This window comes from Pteropus medius, unplaced genomic scaffold (assembly GCF_902729225.1).
Source record: "Pteropus medius unplaced genomic scaffold, Ma_sr-lr_union100, whole genome shotgun sequence".
Classification (NCBI taxonomy): Eukaryota; Metazoa; Chordata; class Mammalia; order Chiroptera; family Pteropodidae; genus Pteropus; species Pteropus medius.
The window spans coordinates 11,522,871-11,528,579 of NW_024353517.1; the positions used below are offsets into that span (position 1 = coordinate 11,522,871).

Genomic DNA, 5,709 nt, shown 5'->3' on the forward strand with positions numbered 1-5,709 from the left:
GCTGCTGAGGCTTGGATTCTTAATAGAAACTCTGCTGCTGATTGGTTTTGTCTTCTTAGGAAGTCAGAGGCTGACCTGCCACTCCCCGGCCCACTCATAACGGCAGTTTCCACTCAGAGCCCTGTTCCCTGTTCTCTGAGAGCCAGAGTCAGGCACCAGTCTGGGCCTCCAGCCAGTGAGGCCACTAACTCTCTCCTCCAATCTGGACTGATCCCCAGCACATTCTAGCTGCCTCCACCCCCTCAGCCTCTTGGGTGTCTGCTAATCTGGGGACTGGATACAGAGGAGGATGCAAACTCCTCCAACACCCCCCTGCCCTGTGTCTCCAAAATAAGCCGTCCATATCTTTTCTTTAGCAAGTTACATAGTTATAGGGGTAAGGGGGTGGAGGGCGGGGGTCAGATCTCTGACAGTCCTCACAGTGGGTGCTCTCCAGCCTGTCCTAAAGTGACAGCAGGGCTGGTCTTAGCTCTGATTTTGCTCAGACAGTAAAGGTTTTCTATATTCCCCTCTCCCACAGCTCCTGCCCTTCACTCTGCCCCCAGGCCATTCTCTCTCCCTCAGTTCGGCCATATCATAGAGCTGGGTCTCACTCCCCACTGCACATAGGCCATTCCCAGGCAGTTGACCCAATCGTCATGAAGCTGGGCAGCCTGGGGACCTGGTGGCAGAAGTTGATGACGGTGTCTCTACACCACATGGCAGTTTCAGGACTTGGCTCTCCTGGTGCTGTCCCTGCCCACTCCCCACCCCCCGCCCCGTGCCTTTGAGGCTTTGGGAGGGTTATGTAACATCTGAACCCCAGCTCCTCATCTGAAAATATAAGCTGAATTATAATACTCACCTGGTGAGGTTGTTGTGAATACTGGATTACACTACACATAAAACACTCAGCACCAAGCTTGGCACATCACAGGTGCAAGAAAGACATTCACTATGACTATTGCCATTACTCCAAGGGCTTTTTTGTGGGGCTTAAGTTTCAAATTCCTGAGAGAGATCATCTGATTGGCCCAATGTGGGTCAGGTGTCTCCTACTGGACCAGTCAGCTCAGGCTGGCAGCAGAATGCCTAGCTGAAACTTGACCACTGAGGTCCCAGAGAAAGAGGAAATTAAAGCATTATGAGCCAGGCAGCCACCCCAACAGATAGCTACCAGGCCTGATTTTTGTGATATTTGGCATTCCTTGAGCAAATATTTATTGGTACCTATTAGTACCCCTAGATGTGGGCAAGAAAGACCCTGAGCCTGGGTTTTGTGCGTTAGAGCAGTGCTTTCCAAACCTTGATGTGCACATGAATCTTTAAGACCTTGTCAACATGCCGATTCTGATTCAGTAGGTCTGGAGCATAGTTAAGAGTCTGCAACTCTAACCAGCTCCCAGGTGCTGCTCATGCTGCTGGTCCAGGAGCCACATTTTGAGAAGGAGCCCCCCTCTAATCACTCAGCGGGAGGATCACAGGAGAAGGGATGTGTTCACCCAGAACTCATACCCTATCTCGAACACCATGCTCCCGAAATTCTTATCCCAAGTAGTCCTAAGCCAGCTTCCAGGGTTGGGACAGGCCTCTCCTCCAGGTCTTGTCTCCCAAAGGTGGTCAAAGGTGGCTCTTTGCAGGAGGTATAGATGGAGCTTGATGATGAACAGGCCACAGTGTCCACTTGCACATGCACAAGCCCCTCAAAATATGAGATGGAGCCTGGATGGAAAGAGAAGGGTTAGACTGCGGGGTAGGATCCTGTTCTCTCTGCACTTCGTATTCCAGTCTGCCAAGTCTACATAAGGTTTATTTGTCAATGTAGGAAAACAGGATACATATTTAAGTTTGTGAGCTTGATTTGTAACTTCTCAATTTGTAGCCATATGTAGGTGGGCCCCCATTGGTACTCTTGTCCTGGGCCCCACAAATGGTCAGTGTGGGCTGGCCTGCTGTGTGCACAGCTATCTAGCTCTGATAATCCTGTTCTCAGGGCTCTGAAGATGCAAAGAAGTAAGTTTAAGGCCCACTGCCTCTGCACTTGTCATTTGGAGAGGCCTCTGGGCTGGTGGGCTGGAAGAAGGGATAGTGAGATGAGTGACAGCCTAGCAAGGACAGGCAGGTCTGTTTGGCCCACACGGCACATCACAGACAAAGTGTCATCCCCACCTTTAGACTCCTCCCCAGGGCTTTCTTTACATGAGGATGAATTCTTTAGAAGCACATTCTTATAAAAGAATCACACAATAGGTATAAATGCTACAATTTTTTTAGAAAATATTTCAATTTGGAAACATAATTAGATCATTCACCTAGGATTCTAGTTCCACTTTTACTCTTCAATTTGGGCAAATACTTTCTTCTGTCTCAATCTCACTTCCCGAATCTATGAAATGGAAACTTGGATGGTCCCTAGCTCTAATAATTATTCTTAGATTCAAAATTCTCAGTCTTCACAGGATTATTGCCTGGTCTGTGCTGAAGCACGGAGGGGCCAGGTGGCCTCTTTTTGATTTCTGTCTTTCCCACTTGCCTTTGGGTTGGCACTAACAGCCCAGAAGCTGTTTCACAGCCTGCGAATCATTATATGTCACTGGTCAGAATCGCCTGGAGGGCTCATTAAAACAGAGTACCGGGCCCCACCCCCAGAGTCTCTGATTCCATGGGACTCAGGTGGGGTCCGAGAATGCATTTCTGGCAAATTCTCAGGTGAGGCTGATGCTGCTGATCAAACCACCTCACTTTTGAAGACCACTGTGAAGGACAGTGTGAGCTCACACCCCGTGAGAGCATGACCCCATGAGGTGCCTGCCCCAGCAGGGTGGAGGGCTCGGGTGGGAAGAGTGTTACGAGGTCCTCATGGAGGAAGCTGGGCCCAGCCTGGAAGAAGGGGCAGACCTGTGACCATGGCTTTGGTGCACTCCATGAGGAGAGGTGGGATGTGCAAGGCAATGCCAAAGCACCCTGCCCAGGTGTCCCGGCAGGGAGCTGAGGGTCCAGGGTACCATTCTGGTGCCACGTCCCTTTCCCTAGCACAGGGGCTCTCTCATCCTCCTGATCCCGTGCTCTTGTACCCACCACCTCGAATTTTTAAGTAGGGCTTTCAGGAAGAAGGGAGGACTCAAAGATTAGCATGAGGAGGATGTGTAGTCAGAATACCCCCTCTTCCTTTTCCTAGCTTCTGATATCCTCAGAAACCTCCAACTTGGCAGAAAATCTACTTTAGATTCTCTACTGTGGCCAACTTTTGGGACATTGGCGGATGAAGACAAGGGCCTGATGACTTATTGAGCAGGGCATTCTTAGCTAATCCGAATCCAGTCAACTTCATGGCAGACTCTACCTGTGACCATCCAATATCCTTCTATCATTTTTTTTTTTTAGCAGACCCCAATTTGTCTGTGGATAAATGAACCAAAATATTCCCTATTACACACACACACACACATACACACACACACACACACACCATACAAATATTCACTATGGGCAATCAGGCAGCCTGGCCTGGCCAATGAATCTGGAAGTTAGAAGGTATGGATTTCAGGTAGGTGTTTCAAAGGACAAGCTGAGCTAGCATAGCCTTTCCCCCTTCTCCTGCCCGGAAAGCAGATACAATAGCTGGGAAATGGAGCAGCCACCTTGCTATGTGAAGCAACGGCACACAGCAAAGGACCTGGTGAGCAGCGCAAAAAATGGAAGCATGGGGGTCGAGTGGTAGCCCCCAGGCCTCGACTAGTCTGATCTGACTCCCTGACAGCTAACTTGGTATTCTGTTGTTTCAGCGGAATATATTTCTAACTGATACAAGTGATAACAGAGGAGAGGGGACAACATGGGCCCTTGGAACATGTCCTGGCTTTGGAACAGGCCGTGTGACTCAGGGAAAGTCATGGCCCCTGTCTCTTCATCTGTGGGGATGAACTAGCAGTTCTCCTTCTGTGGTTCAGAATCAAGAACCAGAACTGCTCCCAGTTGAAAGCTCCAGGGCTGGATCTAAGGGAGGATTTCAGTGATGGGGCAAGAAGTCACCTTGGGAATAGGTGACATCTGGGGTCAGTGTCTTATCAGTGTTGAGCCAAAGAGAGATCTTAAAGCACAGAATTACAGGTGTCAGCAATAACTCAGTCCAATTGTCGTAAGCCTTTGAACATCCCAAAAGGGCTTCACACTTGTTCCTGGAAGCTCTATAGACCTGTGCCCTGTCCCACAGCCCTCGTAGTCAGGGGAATGGCCAGTTGGAGCTCTCGCTGCTCCTGGGAAGGACAGAGCCTGGTGCCACCACAGGAGGGAAGGTTGAGACCCTTCTGATTGGTGTCAGCCAGGTCATGAGCTGATCTCTGAGATGTGTGGATTGGCTTAGGCCTGGGTCACATGTTATGACCACGGTTCTGGGGACTGAACATCCACTCTTGCAGTACAAGTCCTAAGATTGAGGAAGAGAATGGAAAAGTTCACTGGGATTAAAGGGTGGGAAATGCACGCAGGCTGCCCCAAACCACACCGTCCTTCACTTGGCCCAGCCATCGCCCTGTCCTGAGATGAATTCATTACGGCGCCTACCAATTCCATGAGTTCTCTGAGGATGGGGCCCTACTATCTCAGCAAGAGAAAAAATGCAGCAAAAATACCTTTCAAAGTCCATCTCCTGGGCAGAGGCACTAATGGGTGGCTATGACAGCCAAGTTTGCAATCAGGCGGGTAGGAGTTAGCTCAGAATGCTCACCTTACAGAGATGACCTGGGAGCCTCAGTAAATAGGATCCCACCGCCAAGACTTGAGGACTCTCCTGTGCTCTTCCTCTCTCCCTATCCACCTCCTTCGGAAGGCCTCCTCTGGACCCCAAGCCTATAGAACCACTATAGCCCAGTAAACCGACCTGTGACTTCAGGGCACACTGCAGAGGTGGAGAGGAAACCTTGCCTTTGAAAATGGTAAAATAGTCAGGTTCACCTATGTCTCTTCCCTTGGCAAAAAAAGCTGTGTGTGTGGCATAAGGAATGCAGTTAACGTTAATGTAATGGCTAGGTGGAGAGCCAGAGGAGAGAAAGAGCAATTAGGGAAGTAGTTTTATAAACTATATAAATGTCTAACCAATGTACTATATACTTGAAACTAATAATAAAATTAAATTTAAAAAAAAGCTCTGTGTGTGTGTGTATGAGTGTATAGCAGGAGAGGTAGTTGTAATCATAATGATGAAAGCTATCCTCACTTTGCGTTTTAAAAAAGTCTTGCAGTCTATGGCCATGCCACCCTGAACAAGCCCAATCCCGTCTGATCTCCGAAGCTAAGCAGGGTCGGGCCTGGTTAGTACTTGGATGGGAGACCACCTAGGAAGACCAGGTGCTGTAGGTGTAAAAAATAAAAAAATAAGAGATTGCAAGCTGACAGGTCCTTGCAATCTGTTAGGTCAACTAAGGGTTACATCGCCTAAAAAAAATAAAATAAAATAAAGTCTTGCCTGGCTAAAATATAGACTAAAGTCTGGTAATGAAGTGACTACCTACCACAACCCCCACAATCCCCGGCTTTCTCCTCACCAAGTGCCTGAGAATTGTCTGTTGCCTTATATTACCTGATTCCGGCCTCTCCCCTACAAACTGTTAGCCATGTCTTCTTCAAATCCACATACCTAGCCACTACCACAAACCTGCCTTGCTGAATGAATGAATGAATGAATGAAAGAATGCATTCAAAGAATGAATAAAAGCATGAGTCAGTGGAGCA

At 48.6% G+C, this 5,709-nt stretch overlaps 1 pseudogene; it reads left to right on the forward strand.

Moving 5' to 3' along the window:
- The first annotated feature begins 5,218 nt into the window (after window positions 1-5,218).
- LOC120593140 (uncharacterized) lies at window positions 5,219-5,337 on the forward strand (annotated as a pseudogene).
- The last annotated feature ends 372 nt before the right edge of the window (window positions 5,338-5,709 follow it).